This window comes from Adiantum capillus-veneris, chromosome 6 (assembly GCF_014529385.1).
Source record: "Adiantum capillus-veneris isolate H3 chromosome 6, ASM1452938v2, whole genome shotgun sequence".
Taxonomy (NCBI): Eukaryota; Viridiplantae; Streptophyta; class Polypodiopsida; order Polypodiales; family Pteridaceae; genus Adiantum; species Adiantum capillus-veneris.
The window spans coordinates 173,668,457-173,688,660 of record NC_140936.1 but is presented as its reverse complement, the minus strand read 5'-3'; the positions used below and the strand labels follow the sequence as shown (position 1 = coordinate 173,688,660).

Below are 20,204 nucleotides of genomic sequence, written 5' to 3'. Positions count from 1 at the left end.
TTTCTTGCGAAATGTCCAGGCTGAGCCCACTTCTCGAAAGAATTTTTTACAGGATCCTTCTCTACCATAATTTTGACTTCTGGTTCTGGCGAACGAATAGTCATTGGGACTCTCCTTTTTTCGAGCAGGGATAGCAACAACCTACCGACAGGAGATATAAAATTTCTGAGAATTGGGGGTTTCCCACCCCATACGGCTCATATGACTGCACTCCCACCCTTTGGGTGAGGGATGAATCCTACTCCCGAGGTGAGGTGTGGGAAAACTAAAAATAGCCATGTTTTCAATTCTATTCGTTCCAAATAAAACCTTTTCCGTACTCACAGCTATTGGGAAGAGAATAACAATCTCTCCCGTCACTAACTACCCTATCTCAACATGGATCTTTCAAAATGAGAGAATTTTTTTCCTTTGGGATTTGGTACTACGCCGTGTCTCGCCACTTAGTGCTTTTTCAACTGCCTCTTCTACAGAAACGAGTTGCATAAATCTTTGATGAGCCAGCTTCATTGTATCGATCCAGATTTTCAATGAGAAATCCTTACGACGCTGCATCCCCTTATTTAGTTAAATTATCCATAGGAAGGTTAGGCCGATTACCTCCTCCGAACTCGGATTGTTTGGAAGGGGGCTAAATCCCGCAGCTCGTGGCAACTCCCGTCTAGAAAGATACTTGGGGGAAGCCTTTTTTTTATCGGTTGATTGATCATGAACCGAGGAGTCCCGAGGTGTAGATAGTCGCACGTGGTGGCAGATCACAGCCATATTATTAAAAGCTTGTGGCAAAAAGGAATTACGCTTCGGCGCTTGAAAGTAGTATTCCAAAGCTTTTGCATGGTTACCATTACTGGTATGAATAGGACCTATATTGTGGGGTATGTAACTTCGGTCGTAAGAATCAATCTCCAAACGCATGGCTTTGTAGTAACTTCCCGAAGCTTCTGCATATTCTCCCTCTGATTGGGCCGACATCCGTTACGGTTGCTTACGCAGAAAAGCCCCGATTCAAAACCGCACGTGAAACTTCTGTATCATACGGCTCCTCCTGCCCAATTTAATTTACGAGGAAGCAATTTGAGAAGTTTCACTACTCCTGCTCTTGATAAGATTTCTAACCAGGCGGGGGTTAGTGTCTCACAAAATCGGTATCTAACCATCCTTCTTACAAGGAGTTTCTTTTTTTATTGGATCGATTGCGTTGCCGTCAATGAATTAGTGGTAGCTAAAATCCCTGGCAATTTCTTCATTCCTAACGCTTTGTTTCTCAGAGGATTATTCACCCCGACAATCTCCGATGATCTAAGGGATATCCAAAATACAAACGGGATGGTTGCTTGTTACCCCAATCGCAATTAGTCGTTATCGCGACTCCGGAGTTGTCGAAAACGCATAACATTTTTTGAATTAAGAGATTGACGAAGAGTTTGTATTGCCGATTTCTCTAGTGGTGTATACCCCCTCCACGCTTACTCCTAAGATTTCCAGGTATCACCAATTAACAGGTTTAACCTCCTGCTTGCTCGATACCTCGATCCGCGGGAGACGGGAGCCGTAGCTTGCGGGGCTACATCAATCGTGGATACGCAACCGAAGGATTTGTTCGGCATTCGAAAAACACCTTTCTCAAATGTGGGCTTTTCAAATTGAGAGTTTTCTCCAATTAAGTGGGGATAGTGCTAAATTACCTCCCTTCTCGAATCGCACCATCCCTGTAGTATATAGAAGCTTCCCTGTCCCTCTTAGTAGTAGGTAGAATTTGTATCAGAATATCCGCTAGAATTGTGAAAGTTTTATCAATAAAATTATCATTTCTGTGCGACCTAGGCATAATCAAAATTACTCCTTGTTTTCTTTTTATTACTTCACCTATTACTAATCCGTCAGTTGAAATTACGGAAGAAAGGTAAGAAATCTATTTGGAGAATAACTCGGAAGAGAGCAGTAGTCGAGTGATAAGTGGAATGAGATTTTAATTGGTGTCGGAAGCTTCCGTCACGTTTCACCCCTATTTCGAGGGGTACTTAGTGAAACGGATACCCGCAAATTACTTGCCACTTCATCGCCTAAAGTCATAAAATAAAATCAGAGGTTTCACTAATGAAATATCGCAGCTCGGGGAAAGGTGGCCTATTGCAGTAAAAACAGCATAACTTTCTGTTGCGAACTCCGATTGACGCAAACCTAGAACTCAAATCGAAGAGCTCGAGGAGACGAACAAGTTTTGGATGAAAAATGTCATTGCGCTTTTTCCGTTTCTCCAAATTTTGAGCAGAACAGCAAGAAAAATTGAGATGAAGTTCAGGGTGTCATTAACAAGAAAACGTAATCAACGATTAGATTGATTATAAATAAACGCCACATAAAACACTAATCATATTCTTCTTAACACAAAACAACCACAGTTAACAAGAATCAACGCTCAAAAATAAAATTTGTAACAATTTTGAATCTTACATGCGAATCGCATACACATACTGTTGTCACCATGAATTGAATCGGCGCGTCATCGTTACCGCTCTGATACCATGTTGAGATGTAGAGAGAAAGAGAGAGAGACGAGACAAGAGACACACCATATACGCTCCCAAAGACTGATTCATATTGAGGACAAGATACAAGTATATAGGTGAGACCAAGTTCAGTAGAGTGAGCCATATATAGCTCCAACAACAAGTCACCCAACAGCTCAGCAGCTTCCTCTGGAAAGAGAGACAGTCCCTGATTATCACCATCAGACCGACTGGTCCCAAATGGTTCCTATACATCCTCCGTGTCTGGATTAATGTAGCATCCTAAATTCTCCTCATCATCAACCTTCCTTTTCTTGCTCCCTACCATCAGTTCCTCATAAGACCACTTCCGCTTCAACCCAGCACAGCGTTGATTGTGAATTTCCACGTCCTTCCTGGAGGGTTTTGTGAACTTCCACACACTATCCAAAAATACAAAATGCACAGGAAATGCTTGCCGCTCAGTTTCTGCCTTGCAATATGCATGTTCTGCTTCCAGGAATTTATTAAACCATCTCCACCTAGCCTGAGCTACTTCGTTTTCATCCAGAACATTCCCCTCGAACTTGTCTTGAACGGGAAAGTGGCATCCCACAGGAACATCAACAATCTCCACTAACGGGAAGTTGGCAGCAAACAAATCTTTGTGGAAGAAATTTGGAGCAATCTTTGCTGGATCTGTGACTCTCCACTTCTTCCTCTTGATGCTTGCAGAGGCAGAAGTTAAATGACTACGAAGCGAAGATACAGAACTGTGTTCCTTCTCTACATCCGGTTCCTTCTTTGGATCCACTCCTGGAATCTACTCCTCTCCTTCCTTTGGGACATCCGCTTTGTCAGACTTTTTCTTCATACGCAGCACTCGATCTTGAAGATCCCGCACATTCCCAGACTTTGGCAGACCAGATCTTGTGAGTAAATCCTGAACTGCAAGCCAGAAGAATCAAATAAGCAGCCAAGAAAACACATCCAGTGAGGGAAAAGCAACAAGAAAATACGTACGCTGCTTTTTTTTCAGACGTTGCACGCCCTCCTCCGTGAGATTTCCTAGATCAGGCTTCATTCGGTAAGGAAAGCACGTCCCCATGCTAACTGCGCTCGATCGCGCTACACAGAACGAGAGAGAGGATGTTAGGGTTTGATGCCTTTTGTGATGTAGGGTTAGGCGACACTGTAATATGATATTACCTCAACCGGTTCACCGGACGCCTACAAGGTTTCCAAACAATGCGTGGTAACCTTACTTAACCCATGTGTGTATATACATCTTTAGAGATTGTTTTAGCCACACATCCATAGATCACTTCGTCACTCACTACGGGCATAGAACACGAGACAACCCATCATCATCATCATAAACTGCCCAAATTTGCTCGGCCTCAAATATTTATTCTTGCCCCCGACCATGAAATTATAAGAAGTTGATGCTTAAATTATGCGATTGGGAATTCACGTTTTCATCATCTTTTGTAAAATCAAGTCCACCGCAGAGGCACTCATAAATGGCTCTACCATAATTCTTGGCGGACAAGCCCAATTTTGGCTTGATTGTATATCCCAATAGGGGACGTCCATATTTATTTAGTTTATCCCTTTCCACCTGAATACCGTGAGGGGGGCCTAGAAAAGTTTTGGAATAAGCGGGAGGAATTCGTAAGTCTTCGAGACGCAAGGTGCGTAGGGCCTTAAAACGGGCTCCATGAAAATACATCCCGCTCAACCGAATGAAAATAATAGCTAGTTGGCCAAAATGCGTACTAAATATCTTACGGGATATATCCTCCAAGTCATTGGTATGACTATCAAAATCATGGGCATCGGCGTGTAGGTTCCAAATCCATGTAGTGGTACTGGGACCCTTAGCTAAATTTCTTGCGAAATGTCCAGGCTGAGCCCACTTCTCGAAAGAATTTTTTACAGGATCCTTCTCTACCATAATTTTGACTTCTGGTTCTGGCGAACGAATAGTCATTGGGACTCTCCTTTTTTCGAGCAGGGATAGCAACAACCTACTTCGCTCTACCTATATATATATTTCTCTACCTATGTCTCTACCTATTCATATGCCTATCTATCTATAAGTCTTACCTCATCTACCTACCTAGCTTTCCATCTATCTATCAATATTTTTTTGTCTATCCATCCATAGTCCATCTATTGTCTATAGCTTTAAGAACTATCTAAATCCATCCATAGTCCATCCACTCTATATAGCTTTAAGAACTATCTATTACCCGACTCTTTTTGCATTTTCCAATGGGCCAAAAACCAAAACCAAAGCACATAAGGAGAACCTCCTAAAAAGTTAGGAATTTACACCCAGCACACAACCATCTTTTTCTCTCTTCATAAGGTTTTGCTTTGCTTGCTGTCTCTCTCTAGAGATGAAATGAAAGGTTATATATGTCCAGCTCTTCCCGTGTGTGTGAGGCATGTTTACCACTTGCACTTGTGATTTATCTGCCAGCAACATTGATTGTGGGCAGCAGTACAAGTGGCACAGGCTTCGAGCTCCCCCAGCTTGCACTTACGTCTAAACATTGGGCATGGGCAGCTCATTCTCATTGTTGGGCTACTTCATTACACACCCAAACCACTACATGTGTGGGCCACATACAAACCTACATACGTGTGCTTGCATACGCATTCGCACAAATATGCATGCGCCCACATACATGTGTCCATATGAATTCAAAAGAAAAGATAAAGGGGCAAAACAACAATAGAGGAATTATTATAACATTTGTGCATGCTGTGCATATCAATGAAAAGAAAATTTTGCTTAGAACATATTACCCTGTTTTTTTATGTGTTGCTCACTTTCATGTTTAAATACTCACATTTAAATGTGTAGCACCATAGCAGCAAACAAAAATTAAAATTTAAACTGAGTTAACATGTTTCAAGATACTCCATTTGCTTAATGCCTACAAGACATAGAGATGTTAGAACGCTAACATGCCTCTCAAGACACAGATTAGAAGGCAGTCACTGGTTACTATGTCAGAGGCGGACCGTTCACAAGTGCAAGGCTTAAACGCCAACTGTGCATCACAATCCTAGCTGAGAGAGGGACTCAGGAGAGCGGGCATTGCAGACAGCTGCCTTCCATCAGGATGCGTTCACACGGACAATTGGTAAAGAAACATTCCTATAAAACAACCAGAAAACAACCATGTAACAAGCCTCTCTCTCTCTCTCTCTCTCTCTCTCTCTCTCTCTCTCTCTCTCTCTCTCCGACACACACACACACACACACACACACACACCACACAAACAACACACACAAAGAATAAGTTTTATCAAGAAATAAATGCAGGATAAAGAAATAAAAATATACAAGGATAAGCATTATCAAGAAATAAATGTAGTATCAACAAATCCAAAAATACAAATAATCTATGAAGTACTATCAGGCAATAAATGCACACATCCAAACAAGCAAACGCATAACACACGTACAACAAATAGACAGGGGTATATATTCAACCTGTTAAACATGTCACATGCGCCAATCACAAGTGCACACCTCTTGCTCCGACCCATACCAAACATAAGTCTCTTCTGTCAACATTTTCTCCCTCAACTGCCACCGCTGCTTATAGTCTTCATCCTTCAAGTCGAACACACAATCACCAAGAACGAGTCTCATCAAGCCATCGAACAACCTGCATACCCCTTCAACTTGCCCATTACCATATTCAACCTTGGGCAAAGAAAACCATTGGGAGCTCAAGTAGTAGGTGCCAACGAGCATAGGGCCATCCGCATAACTTGCCTGCCGATTGTCACGATAATTCTTCCTGTAAAATTCAGTGCCCTTCTTGAATTTCACATGTAAGTCGAACACACAATCACCAAGAACGAGTCTCATCAAGCCATCGAACAACCTGTGTACCCCTTCAACTTGCCCATTACCATATTCAACCTTGGGCAAAGAAAACCATTGGGAGCTCAAGTAGTAGGTGCCAACGAGCATAGGGCCATCTGCATAACTTGCCTGCCGATTGTCACGATAATTCTTCCTGTAAAATTCAGTGCCCTTCTTGAATTTCACATGTAGTTCTTCAACATCTGTTCTCTTCATGCCTGTGATTCCCTTGTGCCTTTTAAACTCAGCCATAGAATTCATATCAATCCTCCCATCTCTAATCTGCACATACCCTTCTGGAACAAGAATACCATACGACCACGTGGATGAGGCCATAGCCAAGACATACATAAATCTACCATGCCCCCTTGACAAGTTAACCATAGCATGCTTAACTACATAAAAACCACCTTGAAATCGAGCATTCCATTTATGTTTGTCTTCGAGAAACTTGCGTTCCAACACACATACAACTCTGTCTGGATTGAAGATGATATTAGACTTGGAGGCAGCCTTCTCCCGCGGTCTGTCATCACTGACATGAAGAACTCCATCAGCAAAGCCTGTTGCCACATCAGCATCCTCTTGCAAGTCACCCAACAGCTCAGCAGCTTCCTCTGGAAAGAGAGACAGTCCCTGATTATCACCATCAGACCGACTCGTCCCAAATGGTTCCCGTACATCCTCCGGGTCTGGATTAATGTAGCATCCTAAATTCTCCTCATCATCAACCTTCCTTTTCTTGCTCCCTACCATCAGTTCCTCATAAGACCACTTCCGCTTCAACCCAGCACAGCGTTGATTGTGAATTTCCACGTCCTTCCTGGAGGGTTTTGTGAACTTCTACACACCATCCAAAAATGCAAAATGCACAGGAAATGCTTGCCGCTCAGTTTCTGCCTTGCAATATGCATGTTCTGCTTCCAGGAATTTATTAAACCATCTCCACCTAGCCTGAGTTGTTTCCTTTTCATCCAGAACATTCCCCTCGAACTTGTCTTGAACGAGAAAGTGGCATCCCACAGGAACATCAACAATCTCCACTAACGTGAAGTTGTCAGCAAACAAATCTTTGTGGAAGAATTTTGGAGCAATCTTTGCTGGATCTGTGACTCTCCACTTCTTCCTCTTGATGCTTGCAGAGGCAGAAGTTAAATGACTACGAAGCGAAGATACAGAACCGTGTTCCTTCTCTACATCCGGTTCCTTCTTTGGATCCACTCCTGGAATCTCCTCCTCTCCTTCCTTTGGGACATCCGCTTTGTCAGACTTTTTCTTCAGACGCAGCACTCCAAATAGATTTCTTACCTTTCTTCCGTAATTTCAACTGACGGATTAGTAATAGGTGAAGTAATAAAAAGAAAACAAGGAGTAATTTTGATTATGCCTAGGTCGCAGAGAAATGATAATTTTATTGATAAAACTTTCACAATTCTAGCGGATATTCTGATACGAATTCTACCTACTACTAAGAGGGAGAGGGAAGCTTCTATATACTACAGGGATGGTGCGATTCGAGAAGGGAGGTAATTTAGCACTATTCCCACTTAATTGGAGAAAACTCTCAATTTGAAAAGCCCACATTTGAGAAAGGTGTTTTTCGAATGCCGAACAAATCCTTCGGTTGCGTATCCACGATTGATGTAGCCCCGCAAGCTACGGCTCCCGTCTCCCGCGGATCGAGGTATCGAGCAAGCAGGAGGTTAAACCTGTTAATTGGCTATACCTGGAAATCTTAGGAGTAAGCGTGGAGGGGGTATACACCACTAGAGAAATCGGCAATACAAACTCTTCGTCAATCTCTTAATTCAAAAAATGTTATGCGTTTTCGACAACTCCGGAGTCGCGATAACGACTAATTGCGATTGGGGTAACAAGCAACCATCCCGTTTGTATTTTGGATATCCCGTAGATCATCGGAGATTGTCGGGGTGAATAATCCTCTGAGAAACAAAGCGTTGGGAACGAAGAAATTGCCAGGGAGTTTAGCTACCACTAATTCATTGACGGCAACGCAATCGATCCAATAAAAAAAGAAACTCCTTGTAAGAAGGATGGTTAGATACCGATTTTGTCAGACACTAACCCCCGCCTGGTTAGAAATCTTATCAAGAGCAGGAGTAGTGAAACTTCTCAAATTGCTTCCTCGTAAATTAAATTGGGCAGGAGGAGCCGTATGATATAGAAGTTTCACGTGCGGTTTTGAATCGGGGCTTTTCTGCGTAAGCAACCGTAACGGATGTCGGCCCAATCAGAGGGAGAATATGCAGAAGCTTCGGGAAGTTACTACAAAGCCATGCGTTTGGAGATTGATTCTTACGACCGAAGTTACATACCCCACAATATAGGTCCTATTCATACCAGTAATGGTAACCATGCAAAAGCTTTGGAATACTACTTTCAAGCGCCGAAGCGTAATTCCTTTTTGCCACAAGCTTTTAATAATATGGTTGTGATCTGCCACCACGTGCGACTATCTACACCTCGGGACTCCTCGGTTCATGATCAATCAACCGATAAGGAAAAGGCTTCCCCCAAGTATCTTTCTAGACGGGAGTTGCCACGAGCTGCGGGATTTAGACCCCTTCCAAACAATCCGAGTTCGGAGGAGGTAACCGGCCTAACCTTCCTATGGATAATTTAACTAAATAAGGGGATGCAGCGTCGTAAGGATTTCTCATTGAAAATCTGGATCGATACAATGAAGCTGGCTCATCAAAGATTTATGCAACTCGTTTCTGTAGAAGAGGCAGTTGAAAAAGCACTAAGTGGCGAGACACGGCGTAGTACCAAATCCCAAAGGAAAAAATTTCTCTCATTTTGAAAGATCCATGTTGAGATAGGGTAGTTAGTGACGGGGGAGATTGTTATTCTCTTCCCAATAGCTGTGAGTACGGAAAAGGTTTTATTTGGAACGAATAGAATTGAAAACTTGGCTATTTTTAGTTTTCCCACACCTCACCTCGGGAGTAGGATTCATCCCTCACCCAAAGGGTGGGAGTGCAGTCATATGAGCCGTATGGGGTGGGAAACCCCCAAGTTCGGTTCTGAAGGAGGAGATTACTGGGAAAGGAATCATCCATTCTTGTCGAGGGGAACATGCCATTTATACAAGGAGATTTAGAAATTTTGGAAGCTTGGTTTGATCAGGCTGCTGAGTATTGGCGACGGGCAATAGCACTTTCCCTCGACAATTATGCCGAAGCACAGAATTGGCTGAAAATTACGGGACGCTTCTCCCCGTCTCATCGGTGGGAGAGTTGGAACAACAGTACGACAGTAGCGTGACTTCCTAAATAGGGAAGTCAAAGTAAGTAAAACTTTTTGGTTCTCAGACGTCGACCCCCCCCCCCCCCCCCCCAATTAGTATTACTTATCAAGTCCATCAGGCGCCGCTAAGCCGTTTAATAACACCACCGAAAGCCTATCCCACATGATCTCTTCACTATAGACGTTCAACTTTCAAATTTGAAGGGAAGTAATAGATTCTTGCATGTTAATGAAACCCCCAATTCTCAGAAATTTTATATCTCCTGTTGGTAGGTTGTTGCTATCCCTGCTCGAAAAAAGGAGAGTCCCAATGACTATTCGTTCGCCAGAACCAGAAGTCAAAATTATGGTAGAGAAGGATCCTGTAAAAAATTCTTTCGAGAAGTGGGCTCAGCCTGGACATTTCGCAAGAAATTTAGCTAAGGGTCCCAGTACCACTACATGGATTTGGAACCTACACGCCGATGCCCATGATTTTGATAGTCATACCAATGACTTGGAGGATATATCCCGTAAGATATTTAGTACGCATTTTGGCCAACTAGCTATTATTTTCATTCGGTTGAGCGGGATGTATTTTCATGGAGCCCGTTTTAAGGCCCTACGCGCCTTGCGTCTGGAAGACTTACGAATTCCTCCCGCTTATTCCAAAACTTTTCTAGGCCCCCCTCACGGTATTCAGGTGGAAAGGGATAAACTAAATAAATATGGACGTCCCCTATTGGGATATACAATCAAGCCAAAATTGGGCTTGTCCGCCAAGAATTATGGTAGAGCCATTTATGAGTGCCTCCGCGGTGAACTTGATTTTACAAAAGATGATGAAAACGTGAATTCCCAATCGCATAATTTAAGCATCAACTTCTTATAATTTCATGGTCGGGGGCAAGAATAAATATTTGAGGCCGAGCAAATTTGGGCAGTTTATGATGATGATGATGGGTTGTCTTGTGTTCTATGCCCGTAGTGAGTGACGAAGTGATCTATGGATGTGTGGCTAAAACAATCTCTAAAGATGTATATACACACATGGGTTAAGTAAGGTTACCACGCATTGTTTGGAAAACTTGTAGGCGTCCGGTGAACCGGTTGAGGTAATATCATATTACAGTGTCGCCTAACCCTACATCACAAAAGGCATCAAACCCTAACATCCTCTCTCTCGTTCTGTGTAGCGCGATCGAGCGCAGTTAGCATGGGGACGTGCTTTCCTTACCGAATGAAGCCTGATCTGGGAAATCTCACGGAGGAGGGCGTGCAACGTCTGAAAAAAAAGCAGCGTACGTATTTTCTTGCTGCTTTTCCCTCACTGGATGTGTTTTCCTGGCTGCTTATTTGATTCTTCTGGCTTGCAGTTCAGGATTTACTCACAAGATCTGGTCTGCCAAAGTCTGGGAATGTGCGGGATCTTCAAGATCGAGTGCTGCGTATGAAGAAAAAGTCTGACAAAGCGGATGTCCCAAAGGAAGGAGAGGAGGAGATTCCAGGAGTGGATCCAAAGAAGGAACCGGATGTAGAGAAGGAACACAGTTCTGTATCTTCGCTTCGTAGTCATTTAACTTCTGCCTCTGCAAGCATCAAGAGGAAGAAGTGGAGAGTCACAGATCCAGCAAAGATTGCTCCAAATTTCTTCCACAAAGATTTGTTTGCTGCCAACTTCCCGTTAGTGGAGATTGTTGATGTTCCTGTGGGATGCCACTTTCCCGTTCAAGACAAGTTCTAGGGGAATGTTCTGGATGAAAACGAAACAGCTCAGGCTAGGTGGAGATGGTTTAATAAATTCCTGGAAGCAAAACATGCATATTGCAAGGCAGAAACTGAGCGGCAAGCATTTCCTGTGCATTTTGCATTTTTGGATGGTGTGTGGAAGTTCACAAAACCCTCCAGGAAGGACGTGGAAATTCACAATCAACGCTGTGCTGGGTTGAAGCGGAAGTGGTCTTATGAGGAACTGATGGTAGGGAGCAAGAAAAGGAAGGTTGATGATGAGGAGAATTTAGGATGCTACATTAATCCAGACACGGAGGATGCACAGGAACCATTTGGGACCAGTCGGTCTGATGGTGATAATCAGGGACTGTCTCTCTTTCCAGAGGAAGCTGCTGAGCTGTTGGGTGACTTGCTGTTGGAGCTATATATGGCTCACTCTACTGAACTTGGTCTCACCTATATATTTGTATCTTGTCCTCAATATGAATCAGTCTTTGGGAGCGTATATGGTGTGTCTCTTGTCTCGTCTCTCTCTCTTTCTCTCTACATCTCAACATGGTATCAGAGCGGTAACGATCACGCGCCGATTCAATTCATGGTGACAACAGTATGTGTATGCGATTCGCATGTAAGATTCAAAATTGTTACAAATTTTATTTTTGAGCGTTGATTCTTGTTAACTGTGGTTGTTTTGTGTTAAGAAGAATATGATTAGTGTTTTATGTGGCATTTATTTATAATCAATCTAATCGTTGATTACGTTTTCTTGTTAATGACACCCTGAACTTCATCTCAATTTTTCTTGCTGTTCTGCTCAAAATTTGGAGAAACGGAAAAAGCGCAATGGCTTTTTTCATCCAAAACTTGTTCGTCTCTTCGAGCTCTTCGATTTGAGTTCTAGATTTGCGTCAATCGGAGTTCGCAGCAGAAAGTTATGCTGTTTTTACTGCAATAGAGCTTGACGCAGCTTTCTTCGTCCTACTTCTTCGTGAAGCGTCCGCGATCGTTTTTCTTGTTTTGGTGTTAACTTTTTCGAGAAGATTTAGCTTTTTGCTATTCGTATTGTGGCCGTCAATCTTGCATCTCACGCCACTCTATTTTGAGGACTCGTTTATTATTAACGTCTCCTTTACCCTGTCTTTTTTGGGTGACGTCTCTCACATCTTTGGACGTTCCTTGAGCATCCTTCTTACATTTATCGTTGACAGAACGCAGTACTCATATCTCTCTCATTCTCAATTGCGGCCGTCACCATATATGGTGTGCAGATTCTGCGATCTTATCTTATACGTCTTCTCGCAACAAGATATGGCTATGAATATTCTCGTCAACGGCTTTCCTTCTGGCCAACGTTCTGTTCCTCCTTTCCAAGGTCAAGGATTTCCAGGCTGGAAAGCAAAGATGTTGTTAATTCTTGAAGGCGATGAGCTCTCCGATGTTGTTCTTGGAAATCGTGTTTGTCCGCCTCAGCCTGTTGATACGGATAATGATAACGTGCTTATCACTGAAGGACCTATATTTGAAGATTGGAATGTTGCCTATACGGATTGGCAACGACGTGATAAAGCAGCTCGTCGGTATATTCTTTCTGCTCTTACTGATTCCCTTTTGCTTGATATGTATGAACTGCCTACTTCCCATGACGTATGGAAGTACCTTATTGCAAACTTTCAGAAGAAATCTGTTACAGAAATACTTTATTTGAGAGGGTTGCTTAACAAGTTACAATATGAAGTTGGTACTGCCATGACGGGACATATTGAGTCTTTCAAATCTATTATTAATCAACTTGCTGCTGCCGGTGATCCTGTTCCACAAAAGCAACTGATTACACTTCTCCTTGATACGGTGAAGGACTCTTCTTATGATAACATTATTACTATTCTCTCTAATAAAGATGGTCTTGATTTCGACCAAGCTTGCATGTCTTTAATTGAATACTCTCAACGTCAAGAACGTCGGAATGCTGGTCACGATACAGCTATGATTTCACAAGAGGAGACTGAGTCACAACAGATGGAACGTGCTTTTTATGCTCGAAGGCGTCCATTTCAATGAGGAAACCGCAGAGGTGGCCGTCGCGGTAATATTTTCTCTCGTCTCAAATTTCCTAATAAGCAATGTTCTTACTGCAACAGAAATGGCCATACTGAAGATGATTGTTGGGCACGTCAATATGATGAAGAACACAATATTACCACAAAACAACCACGTTTATCTAGAGACTCTTCTTCTTCTTCTTGTGAATATTGCGGACGATCTGATCATCCCACTCATATGTGCTATAAGCGTCGATTCGACACAGATCGGAATAGAGCATATGCTACTGAACATCGAAACAACATTGTACCAGAAACAAGCTGCGTCCTATGTTCAGTTGCTCCAGACAGAATACTTCATGTACGTGATGGATCACTTTTTATTGTCGATTCTGGTGCTACAGGAAATATGACATATCAGTCTAAGTGGCTCCATAACTATCATCCACTGCCAGTTCAACGTGTTTTTTATCTTGCTGATGATACTACTTGTCAAGTAAAGGGTATTGGAGACTTATATCTTGGTACCTTATCTTCTTCCACTCGAATTTTGCGAGGAGTATTACATGTACCAGATCTTCAACGTAATCTTCTTTCAGTTGCTAGACTTGTTGATCTTGGTCTGTTTGTTGGATTTGATTATACCAAACGCCGAATTGAGAAAGATGGACAGACTATAGCCACTGCTCCTCGAAACGGTAATTTATTTGAACTCTCTCTCAACGATGCTGTAGCAAATATTGTCACTGCTCCAGGTGATCATGATTGCAAAGTATGGCATCACCGTTTTGTTCATGCTGATTTCTCAAAACTCCTTGATCTTCAACGTCGTGATCTTGTTCATGGCATGGATCTTAAAGCCCATCCCCATATGGGAATTTGTGAATTTTGTGCTCTTGGGAAACACAATCATAAACCCTTTCCTCTTTCAAATACAACTCATTCTCATGACATCTTGGATCTTGTTCATACTGATATATGTGGACCTCTACCTTCTTCGAGATCACAATATCGCTACTTCATTACTTTCATTGATGATTTCTCAAGGTATACGACTGTATTTCTACTTAGACAAAAATCTGAAGCCTTATCTGTTTTCAAACAATTCCACAAGGCTGCGGAACTTCAAACTGGTCGTCGCCTTAAGAAGCTTCGTAGTGACAATGGAGGCAAATATGTTTCTCGAGAGTTTGTGAGTTACTGTGCTGACACTGGAATTCATCATGAACACACTATTCCATATTCGCCTCAACAGAATGGTGTTGCTGAACGAAAGAATCGCACTATTCTCAATGTTGTAAGATGTATGTTGATTCATTCTGGCTTATCTCGTGTTTTCTGGGCTGAAGCTACTTTGACAGCAACATTTATTCACAATCATCTTCCTACTACTGCACCCTCTGGTAAGATACCCATCACAGCATGGACAGGTGACATTCCTTCTGTATCTCATTTTCGAACCTTTGGATGTATTGCTTATATTCATGTTCCCAAAGAAACACGAACAAAGCTTGATGCTCCTGGTCTTAAAGTTATTTTTATTGGATATTCTGACACTTCCAAAGGCTACAAATTCTATGACCCTTCCTCCAAGAAAGTAACTGTGAATCGTGATGCTACTTTTAACGAACAGCTTATGGGAGGCTCATGGTCCATGGATGATTCTGATGATACTAAATCATTGCTTCAGGCTTTTCCATTTCTTTCAGAAGATGAAACACTTCCTATAGAGCAACTTTCCTCCTCACAACCATCCATTCCAAATGTTGCCAATGATGATATTGATATTTTTGTTGATCTGCCTATTGATTTTGAACATGGCTAATGTCATGTTTATGATGACGATATTGCTGATAATGCTTTTTCTACTTCTGAAGATCCCGTTACTTATGATGAAGCTATCTCTTCACCACAAAAGGATCAATGGCAAGAGGCTATGGAAGCAGAGTACGATTCTCTTATCTCTAAAGGTACATGGATACTAACTGAATTACCTCCTGGTCGTACAGCTATTAAATGTAAGTGGGTGTATAAAACAAAAGTAAAAGCAGATGGATCTTTTGACAAGTTCAAGGCGCGTTTAGTTGCAAAAGGTTACTCCCAAGTAGCTGGTGTTGATTATCAAGAGACTTTTTCACCAGTTGTTCGCATTACAAGTGTTCGAGTTTTATTGGCATTTGCTGTTCAATTTGATTTAGAAGCTCATCAAATGGATGTGCGAACTGCCTTTCTTAATGGTGACTTGGAAGAGGAAATTTATATGGAACAACCAGAAGGGTTTGTTATTCCAGGTAAAGAAGACCTTGTTGCTCAACTCCATAAGGCACTATATGGTCTCAAACAAGTTTCGCGATCCTGGTATACAAAATTTGATCTTTTTCTCACCTCTAAAGGATTCATCTCTTGCTCGTCAGACCCCAACTTATACATAAAACGCCAAGGTAGCAGTTTTGTGATTCTTGCTCTTTATGTGGATGATACCATCCTTGTTTCCAATGATTTGGGATTTCTTCAGCAAGTGAAAAATTTATTGTCTTCTGCATTCGATATGGTGGATCTTGGAGAGATTCACTCTTGTCTTGGCATTCAAATCCAACGGAACCGTACAAAAGGTATTTTATTCCTTCGACAGTTGAAGTTTATTGCAGATACTATTCAAAAATTTGGTATGGAATCTGCACATTCAGCCAACACACCTTGTCTTGCAAGCTCTACGAAGAATACTTCTGACAATGGCGGTCAACTTGTCACAAATCAACCTTATGCTAGCTTGATTGGATGTCTTCAGTTTGTTGGCATGAACACTCGTCCTGATATTCTGTTCGCTGCTAACTATCTTGGACAACATCTTGCATGTCCTTCTCTTAAGCATTGGTCTGCTGCAAAGCGTGTATTGAAATACTTGAAAGGCACTACAGATTTTGGTTTAGTCTATCGACGACAACTCACATCGGATTCTATGCAATCTCTTTCTCTTTTGGGTTACACAGATGCAGACTGGGCAAGCTCACATTTATCTATACGATCTACTAGTGAAAATTGCTTCTTTATAAATGGTTGTCTTGTTTCTTGGACCAGCAAGAAACAACGTTGTGTTGCAGTTTCTACGACTGAGTCAGAATATGTTGCGGCATCACTTGCAGCTCGTGAGTTGATTTGGCTTCGACAAATGCTGGTTGATATTGGTCACTCTCCTCTTTCTAGCACACCCTTGCGGTGTGACAACCAAAGTGCTATTAGTCTTGCAAAAGACTATGTTCAACATAATAAGTCAAAGCACATTGCTGTCCATTATCATTATGTCAGGTATGAAGTACGCAAGGGAACCATTATGGTTGAACACTGTCCAAGTGACCAGATGATTGCAGACATTTTGACCAAAGGCCTCAATGAGTCACGTTTCATCCTCTTGCGCTCGGAGCTTGGAGTTGCTTCGGCCTCACTGTTTCTAGATTAGCTTCTTTTCTATTGTAATAGCTTTGTACATATGACATTGTAATCTTTTAGGTACCATGCACTATGCACACTCCACATTTGCACCTTGTGATATCTAAGTCAATTGAATATTTGTACATAGATGCACAATTCACTTTCACATCATCACCACTGGTTCATATTTCACATTGTATAGGGGCTTGGGTTTTTCCCTTGAACTCCCCAAGGGTTTTTTCATCCAAAGCTAGAGACCTTTGTTTGAGTGGGGGTGTTGGAGCTATATATGGCTCACTCTACTGAACTTGGTCTCACCTATATATTTGTATCTTGTCCTCAATATGAATCAGTCTTTGGGAGCGTATATGGTGTGTCTCTTGTCTCGTCTCTCTCTCTTTCTCTCTACATCTCAACACTTGCAAGAGGATGCTGATGTGGCAACAGGCTTTGCTGATGGAGTTCTTCATGTCAGTGATGACAGACCGCGGGAGAAGGCTGCCTCCAAGTCTAATATCATCTTCAATCCAGACAGAGTTGTATGTGTGTTGGAACGCAAGTTTCTCGAAGACAAGCATAAATGGAATGCTCGATTTCAAGGTGGTTTTTATGCAGTTAAGCATGCTATGGTTAACTTGTCAAGGGGGCATGGTAGATTTATGTATGTCTTGGTTATGACCTCGTCCACGTGGTCGTATGGGATTCTTGTTCCAGAAGGGTATGTGCACATTAGAGATGGGAGGATTGATATGAATTCTATGGCTGAGTTTAAAAGGCACCAGGGAATCACAGGCATGAAGAGAACGGATGTTGAAGAACTACATGTGAAATTCAAGAAGGGCACTGAATTTTACAGGAAGAATTATCGTGACGATCGACAGGCAAGTTATGCGGATGGCCCTATGCTCGTTGGCACCTACTACTTGAGCTCCCAATGGTTTTCTTTGCCCAAGGTTGAATATGGTAATGGGCAATTTGAAGGGGTACGCAGGTTGTTCGATGGCTTGATGAGAATCATTCTTGGTGATTGTGTGTTCGACTTGAAGGATGAAGACTATAAGCAGCGGTGGCAGTTGAGGGAGAAAATGTTGACGGAAGAGACTTATGTTTGGTATGGGTCGGAGCAAGAGGTGTGCACTTGGTGATTGGCGCATGTGACATGTTTAACAGGTTGAATATATAACCCTGTCTATTTGTTGTACGTGTGTTATGCGTTTTCTTGTTTTGATGTGTGCATTTATTGCCTGATAGTACTTGATAGATTATTTGTATTTTTGGATTTGTTGATACTACATTTATTTCTTGATAATGCTTATCCTTGTATATTTTTATTTCTTTATCCTGCATTTATTTCTTGATAAAACTTATTCTTTGTGTGTGTTGTTTGTGTGGTGTGGTGTGTGTGTGTGTGTGTGTGTGTGTGTGTCGGAGAGAGAGAGAGAGAGAGAGAGAGAGAGAGAGAGAGAGAGAGAGAGAGAGGCTTGTTACATGGTTGTTTTCTGGTTGTTTTTTAGGAATGTTTCTTTACCAATTGTCCGTGTGAACGCATCCTGATGGAAGGCAGCTGTCTGCAATGCCCGCTCTCCTGAGTCCCTCTCTCAGCTAGGATTGTAATGCACAGTTGGCAGTTAAGCCTTGCACTTGTGAACGGTCCGCCTCTGACATAGTAACCAGTGACTGCCTTCTAATCTGTGTCTTGAGAGGCATGTTAGCGTTCCAACATCTCTATGTCTTGTAGGCATTAAGCAAATGGAGTATCTTGAAACATGTTAACTCAGTTTAAATTTTAATTTTTGTTTGCTGCTATGGTGCTACGCATTTAAATGTGAGTATTTAAACATGAAAGTGAGCAACACATAACGAAACAGGGTAATATGTTCTAAGCAAAACTTTCTTTTCATTGATATGCACAGCATGCACAAATGTTATAATAATTCCTCTATTGTTGTTTTGCCCCTTTATCTTTTCTTTTGAATTCATATGGACACATGTATGTGGGCGCATGCATATTTGTGCGAATGCGTATGCAAGCACACGTATGTAGGTTTGTATGTGGCCCACACATGTAGTGGTTTGGGTGTGTAATGAAGTAGCCCAACAACGAGAATGAGCTGCCCATGCCCAATGTTTAGACGTAAGTGCAAGCTGGGGGAGCTCGAAGCCTATGCCACTTGTACTGCTGCCCACAATCAATGTTGCTGGCAGATAAATCACAAGTGCAAGTGGTAAACATGCATCACACACACGGGAAGAGCTGGACATATATAACCTTTCATTTCATCTCTAGAGAGAGACAGCAAGCAAAGCAAAACATTATGAAGAGAGAAAAAGATGGTTGTGTGCTGGGTGTAAATTCCTAACTTTTTAGGAGGTTCTCCTTATGTGCTTTGGTTTTGGTTTCTGGCCCATTGGAAAGTGAAAAAAAAGTCGGGTAATAGATAGTTCTTAAAGCTATATAGAGTGGATGGACTATGGATGGATTTAGATAGTTCTTAAAGCTATAGACAATAGATGGACTATGGATGGATAGACAAAAAACTATTGATAGATAGATGGAAAGCTAGGTAGGTAGATGAGGTAAGACTTATAGATAGATAGGCATATGAATAGGTAGAGACATATAGATAGACATAGGTAGGTAAGTGGATATATTGATAGTTAGACAGACAACCATATAGATACGCAGGGGAAGAAAACAGAGATCGATAGATATATAAAAATCATTATCCATACATACATGTATAATGCGATGAATATACATAATCTTCACACTTTGTATGGTCCAAATATGCTCATTACGTATGTTTTAGTGATCCTTCACCGATTCTACCAAGATATATCGAGCTATTCTATAGTACACCTTCCTTAAAGAAGATAAATAAACACATGCATTGATTAATATATATAATTGATCGGTATATATATTTCAAGCTTATATATATTAGATTTTAAAAAAAAAACATAGATTGATTGATATATATGAATAAATTGTAGATAATAGTTAGCTAGGTAGATAGATGGATAAATATATAAATAGATAGATAGGTAGCTAGGTTGATCTCTAGTTAACTATCCAAAGCACTATTATGATGTATCGTAGACAAATACATACATAGGTAGATAGATCGACCATATGACGGCTAGATGTTTTTCTAAGTATAGATAAAAAGTGATCGATCGATAGAGAAATTGATGAATAACTAAAATTTATATAGATATAGAAACCTGTGTATATCTGATTGACATGAATTTAGTAATGGGGATATTGTAGTATCAGTCCATACTATGCATATATCCAGTGTGCATGAATTTAGTGGGGATATAGTAGTATTTAGTCCATACTATGCATACTTAATTAGTCTTGTGGAAGACTAC

General features: G+C 41.5%; 3 pseudogenes; 1 reads left to right on the top strand and 2 right to left on the bottom strand.

Moving 5' to 3' along the window:
• Positions 1–985: 985 nt before the first annotated feature.
• Positions 986–3,597, bottom strand: LOC147456746 (uncharacterized; annotated as a pseudogene).
• A 2,415-nt stretch (positions 3,598–6,012) lies between these two features.
• LOC147456745 (uncharacterized) lies at positions 6,013–7,965 on the bottom strand (annotated as a pseudogene).
• Positions 7,966–10,846: 2,881 nt separating this feature from the next.
• Positions 10,847–17,837, top strand: LOC147456744 (uncharacterized; annotated as a pseudogene).
• Positions 17,838–20,204: the final 2,367 nt, after the last annotated feature.